The sequence below is a fragment of the Gadus morhua genome, chromosome 19, assembly GCF_902167405.1.
Source record: "Gadus morhua chromosome 19, gadMor3.0, whole genome shotgun sequence".
NCBI classification, from domain to species: domain Eukaryota; kingdom Metazoa; phylum Chordata; class Actinopteri; order Gadiformes; family Gadidae; genus Gadus; species Gadus morhua.
In genome coordinates, this window is record NC_044066.1 from 11,718,166 (window position 1) to 11,725,596 (window position 7,431).

Below are 7,431 nucleotides of genomic sequence, written 5' to 3' on the forward strand. Positions count from 1 at the left end.
CTCTCTCTCTCTCTCTCTCTCTCTCTCTCTCTCTCTCTCTCTCTCTCTCTCTCTCTCTCTCTCTCTCTCTCTCTCTCTCTCTCTCTCTCTCTCTCTCTCTCTCTCTCGACTGCCACAACTCCCTCTCCAAACACAATTGGGAAAAGAGACTTGTTTATCCAACCATTCAAGTCTCGGATCGGCGGGAGATAACGTCTACAGCTATTTTCTTCTATTTTTTTCCCTCTCTCTGTCTCTGTCCGTCTGTCCGTCTCTCTTTTGGATGGCGTTTTCCGCCGAGCCACACATCTGTATCTGTGCTCGGCCGTCAAAGAGCTTCCTGCGGCTGATGCAAATGTTTGAAATGCAGCCTTTGCAGAGCGCCGTATACACGCAGTATAAACACAAAGCCATGCGGAGAAACGCGACCCACGTCTCTGACTCCCCTCCTGTGCCCCCCCCCTCCCACCCCCCTGTCCCCCCCCCCGGCCCTGTGCTGGTGGCCCGTCTTGGTTGGCTGTTCTATCGTCCGGTTCTTTATTTCTTTACCATTGCTGTATTATCAGCTATTCTCTATGCCAAAGCTATTCGTTTCAAAGTACTTCTATATTACATTAGCATTGCTTTGACTCGTTTTTACAGATGCATTTGTCCAAAGTGACTCAGAAGTGAGGCTGAGGGCAGTACAATTCAACAATCAATCATTTAATATTTGGACTATATTTATAGGTTATATTTTAATATTCCATATCCTATTACTATTCTAGCCAAGACTAGGAATACACTAACGCACGGTCCAAACCTAAGTTCTATAACCCTTTCATTCTATCGACTGCGTCATCGACTTTGCTGCATGACACACAATTCATCATATGCACTGCGCTTTTTTTGTATTTGTGATGTTTTTCCTTAATAACTGGACAATCTCAACCCACCCATCATCCGCTCCTTAAGGTCAATGACAAAACCCCAACCGACAGACAAACAAACAAAAACCCGGCACGCATTGGAAATGAATAAAAAGAAGAATATGATTTACAACTCGGTGCATCCCAGATAGGAAATGGCTGAAGAATATCTCCAAGCCATGCCATTATTTATTTTTGAAAGCCCCAACTGATTGCCGTCAGAAAAGTCACCCTTCGAGAACGAGTAAAAAAGAAAGAGGGGGAAACACACACACACACACACACAGATACTGTGTGAAACAGTTCAATAAAGACTCGCCGACGTATGATTTAGATCTTGCTCATATTCTCCCCTCGTCACCAAGATGAATGTATTTGCACAAAATGGATGGAAGGGAAGGGAAAGGCTTTTAATAAATCCACCCCCCCCCACACACACACACACATCCCCTGCCGAAGACAAGTGGCATTTATTTAAAAAAGACAGCCTGATAAATTAATTTTCTTTATATTATCTAGGAGTACATGCGAGCGGATAATGATGTTGGACTGGGGGGAAAAAAAGAACATTTTAGAAACGTGTTTATACAGATGATTTTCTTATTCTTGTTTTGAAAGGCCAAGAAAGAAAGAATTAAAGAATACATTTTGCAACTGTGTCATTTGGTCACCTTCTTGCTATCTTAAAAGGGAAAAATATTGTGTGCGTCAGTAAACCAAAGGAAGCAGCTACTTGATTTTTTCTAAAAGTGAGCAAAAACATTGAGACGTAACAGGAAAGACAGATCAGATAATTGGCTCAAGGTAACATATTATCCCACACCTGCAGACCTGTGCCTACGCACATAGACACACAAACACCTACAAACACACACTCGCATACACATGCATGCAAACCGCAGAGACACATAAAACTAAGTACATTTGCAAGAAAAAAAATTACCACGCGAAACCAAGCCGCAAAAAAAACCCCACAAACATCACAACTCAGAGCTTGATAAATTCAGCAACTGCTGAAGCAATCATAATACCCATATCAGCTATATCTCTCTCTAACACACACACACACGCGCACACACACACATACACACACACACCATCTCAACCATGCCGGCAATATCCTTCAGAGGACACAGAATACTAAATGAATCAATGAAATCGAATGCCCCGAAACCTCAAATCCATTAGGGGCGCAATGAGGCGCATATTACTTCAAAATGGAGTCGCATTAAGTGTCAGATGTCCCTGATAAGACGGCCTTCATCATTTGGATTTTTGCTGTGTGTATTTTTCTTTTTCTTTTTTTTGTGCCGCTGGCGGTGGCGGCGGTGTTGACTCCTTATCATTCGCGTCATGAAACATGCTATCTGTGTCTCTCATCGTCCACTGCTGCATGAAGGAGGCCGAGATAGAGGAGAAGGACGGCGAGAGAGAGAGAGACTTAGAGAGAGACACTAAGACAGAGAGAGAGAGAGAGAGAGAGGGGGGATGAGGGCGGAATCAACAAAAAGAAATGATAGAAATCACGGGTTTTTGCGGAGCACATCTATCGTGAGAGCGCACGTACGTTTGGCGCCTTCCGTGCGCTCACTCCTTCAGATCAAAAGGGGTCAAAGGTGAGGACGGCGTTCTTATCTTGTTGACTAGTTTAGTCGCATGAGAAAGTGTATCGTTGACGGTGAGACACTCACTAATTTGAAAACTGCAGACAAAACGATGGTCTGCAAATATATATTGTTTTAGCTTTAATGACAGCGCGCTTATCCTTTGAAGTCCATTTCTACGAAATTCAGTGCGTGTGTGTATGTATGTGTGTGCCTATGTGTGTGTTAGTGTGTGTGTGTGTGCGTGCATGACCGCACATCCTAATAAAATTTGATTAAACAGACGTATATATCCGTTTTATTTTCGGGGCCTCGGTGCGACGCAGCTAAACTGAATCCTCTGAGAAAAAAACCCCAGATAATTCTCAGAACCGAAGCGTTTCGGCGAAGCGGTCGTCGCGAGGAGACCCTGGCGTGACGACAAAATGAAACGCAACATTTGCTCGTCGCCTTCTTCCACCGTGCGACGGTTTAACGCTTCAATGCAGATCTCGATGTAGCGGTAATGACCAAGCCCCGGAAGAAACGTTGCCCCTGTGATTCGCTTACCCCCCCCCCCCCCCCTCCCCCCCCACCCTCTTACCTCGACACCCCCAGCCTCCCCACCCCTCTCCATGCGACGCCATAACCTTAATCTCAATGCCTTTCACCTTGCCATTCTCCCTTTCTATCTCTCCTTTGCGCCTCCTCCTCCCCTCCTCCTCTCGCGCCCATCTCCCCCGTTCTCCCCCGCTGCGTGTTTGTTTATCCGGTCTCCCCCCCCCCCCCCCCCCCCCCCCCCCTCTCCGCGCGCCTCTCTGATGAGCGCTTTATCTGGCGGCCCCACCTTTTCACAACGCCGCACCCGCAATCACAAGTATCGCCCGTAATTATCTCCACCTCCCCCCCTACCCCCCCCTCCACCACCAGTCCCACCCGACCCGCTGTCCCCTAACCCCCCTGTCGTATTTCCCTCTATTCCCCGCGCACCCCCGCCTGTATCACCGGCCCTCATCTCGGGGCCCCGCGGATTATACCCGTTCCGCCGGCCGGGGGCTGACGCGGCTCGCCCAGGTCCCCACGGAGAGAGAGAGAGAGAGAGAGAGAGAGAGAGAGAGAGAGAGAGAGAGAGAGAGAGAGAGAGAGAGAGAGAGAGAGAGGGAGGGAGGGAGGGAGAGAGAGAGAGAGAGAGAGAGAGAGAGAGAGAGAGAGAGAGAGAGAGAGAGAGAGAGAGAGAGAGAGAGAGAGAGAGAGAGAGAGAGAGAGAGAGAGAGAGAGAGCAAAAGGGGGATGAAGGGAGAGAGAGAGAGAGAGAGAGAGAGAGAGAGAGAGAAGTGGGAAAAAAATAGGGAAAGAACTCAGGGCGAGCAAGAAGACGCAGGCGAGAGGAGGAGGAGGAGGAGGAAGAGGAGGAGGGAGTGGGGAGAAGGCCGACGGAGGCTCTAAACGACCTGGGGTCGTGGTGGTGTGGAGTGGTGGTACTGGGACTGAGGGAGGGGGGTGGGTGGCTGGTGTGGGGGGATGGGGGAGGGGACAGACAACTTTGTAGCAGATTGCCGGCCTTTCTCCCCCGCCCCCGAGCCGGCGCGGCCGACGGGCCGGACCCCCGGCCAACGCGGGCCGGACCCCCGCCCAACGCACGCCATTAATTGCTTTGTTTTGTGTCAACCTTACGCCAAAGCTCTCTTTATCACCCATCGACTTTTGCCTTCCTGCCACCCCCCCCCCCCCAACACCCCCCCGCCACCCCTCCCCCCAAACAACCCTTTCATGCTCCCTCCCCCCCCCCCCCATCCCCCTCCCGGGTACATATTACAGCCCTGGCTCCCCTGTCAAAGTCGCCGTGACCTTCACCAGGCGGCAAACGCACAACCGCGGCCCACGCAGACGCACGCTACTCCCCCCCCCCCCCACCACCCCCCCCCCCCCCCCCCCCCAAACCCATTGTGCCCAATAAGAAAACCAATTAATGACTTATCCATCCATCTCAATGTCAAGTCTTTCTCTGAGCTTCCGCACTATTATGTCTGTTTCTCCGACGGGCCGTTAATTAACTCCACCGTCTTCAACACACCTCCACCCCGTACCCCTGCCCCCCCCCCCTCACCACACCACCAGCCCCCACCCCTATATATATATTTATATATTAAGGGATCCGCTATCATGATAGCGCGAGGAGAGTTTGCAAGGCCTCGGTAAAGTGGCAACACACACACACACACACGCACGTTTCTTCTTGTCCGTCTAAAAATGTTCTGAAAAACGCACACACATATGCACAGACAAACACACGCACATGCAAATGCACACATCAGCACATACACACACACATGCACGCACTGTTCTGCGTGTCCATCTACACATGTTCTGAAAAACACACACATACAGTATATACGAGCACAAATGCACACACATGCACGCGCGCACATCAGCACATACACACACACACGGTTCCTCTTGTCTACACACATGTTCCTCGACACACACACACACACACACACACACCCCTACACACATCTACGCTCTTACTAAAAGTTCTCAGGGCGTTGGAACACTGAGGTGGTGGTGGATGTGGGGATGGCGGTGGGAGGGGAGTGAGCTATGAAAGGATTTAATGAACACAATGTCTGAAGGGGAATTCAATGGAGAAGCCCCCCCCCCCCCATCCCCCCCACATGATAAGACTCAGAGTCGTTAAAGAGCGAGCAAAGTGCCGCGCGTCTGCCTTTTAAGGCGGGGACGAACTGTTCAATATATTTATTTATATATTTTAGATAAAAGTGGGATTTCTCCCTCACCTTTTGAGCGTGAAACCCATATAATGCTTGTCATCTATGAAGGAGGGGAGGGCGTTTAGATTTTGGCCTTTTATCGTATTCAGATTAATATATGGGAGTGAAATGTCAACGATGACAGACAGTTTTTGACTCCTTCCTGTTTGAGGCGATGCCTGTCCTCTCTCAACCTCTCTCTCTCTGTCTCTCTCTCTCACTCTCTCTTCTCATCGTTTAAAGGGTGCCGTTTCCAGGGATGGTTTAGGCAGTTATCTTTATCGGTTTTTCTTTGACTATTTAATAGTCGTTAGTTTATCTGTGTTTGGTTACAATTTAATAGTTGACGGCTATCCCTTTCAAAAATACACGGCCCTCTACGTTTATGTACAAGATGGCTGGTTGTATTCCAATAGCATCTTTTTGAAACTGAGACAAAGCAAAGCTGAAACTACTATGCTTGCGATTATTTATTCAAAAGAAGGAGAAGAGTGAGCAAAGAGAATAGTGGCCATAACCTGTGGCTAAGTTCACCCTTGGATGTCAAGCCGGATCGGTATCACTCCATATTCCTTTTTAATTAAAATACATATTGTCCTAGGGGATAACTATTATGAAATGTATTCCAATATTTAAAATTACGGCCGCCACAAAGAAATGTTTTTCTTTGCCGTTTTTTTATTTTTTTTATTCTGTTAATAAATTATCACACAGCTTCAACCGCGGCGCGCCGTATCTTTCTAATTTTCCTAATGTAATTCATTGCTCAGCACACGGATTCAAAAACACTCATTAATTTGTGTTTGATAATTTGCCTATTTTCATAGCATGACATGAGTGCATTTTATTCCCTTTTAAACTTTGCCTGCACAAGTTTAATTAAGTGAAAAAACCCTTCCGTGTTATCAACATCGCAAATTAGAGGCGTTGAAGAGCAGGAAAAATGCACAAGACACCAGATAGCTCGAGGAAGTATACATTTCAAGGTAATTTTACATTGACCTGGGAAAGGGGAAATTGCCGAAGAGCATGGATGCGTCGAACATAATCACAATTAATTAAAGATTTTTCTTATTTCTATGGTCGTTTCAGTTTCCCCCGACATTGTCCATACGTCCCAGAGCTTAACAGTGGGCATTTCCAGTATATGTATGCACTGGGCCAATGCGGAGAGGAGGACTTGCGTATTAGACCGTTTTGCGTGTCTGACGTCCATAGTCAGATGGGAAACACCCCAGCTGCCATAGCAACCAAATGTATGGACGCAATGGAGGATTGGACTGCAATTCCAACTTGACTTGAGAATGGTTTCTGAAAGAACCAGATACAAAACATAGACTTGCTCCTAAATTCCTCTAAATCGTCATTGACTTGCCGATTTTTGGTTTTAGAATGGGTTTAATTCCGTGCTCCTCCCAACACATAATCAATCCTCCATCTGATTTTTACAATAATGTAACAATTTAATACATTTCAGGAACCTTTCAGCTGGAAGTTTTAACTATCCTGACCCTTAAGGAAAAGACGCCATGAGTACCTGTAATATGTCAAACTTATTCCACTATTTAACTTTTTATACTATAGAATTAAATACGATGACTATCATTATACTATAGAATATAAAAGTCCCTCAGAAGGAAAAGTCTCCAGGGATTACATGTCACCAGAGCCAGCCAATCAGAGGCCAGGGTTTTGTGAGGGAAGAACTGAACAGTGGATCTGTTCCTCCTCCTTCTTCATCTCTTATTCTGTTTCTCTTTTCTTCCTCCAGACAGGGAGACGACAAATTGAGCAACAACCCCCGAATTCTAAGCAGCCATTTTAGTTTATTTTGTGGGCAAATTGTCCAGCGACGTCTGTGAGTGCTGAGCTTGTCGTCAACATCGCAGGGAGAAGAAAGATGGGGGAGAAACCGAGAGAGAGGGAGGGAGGGAGAGAGAAAGAGAGAGAGTGCGAACAGACACGCAAAACGATGTCCTCCGCTCCGAGGAGGGCGAGAGAGAGGAGTTGGTGAGAGACGGACCAGGCTGAATGAAAATGGCCTCGGCAAACTGCCACCGGTTTCAAATTCTGCCGACTGCCGTACACAGAACCCCCCCCCCCGCAAACACACACGAGAAGCATCCACGCAAACCCTAATTCTTAGTTCTCCACCTCAACACACACTGACTGACATTTTCCTTTTCTTTG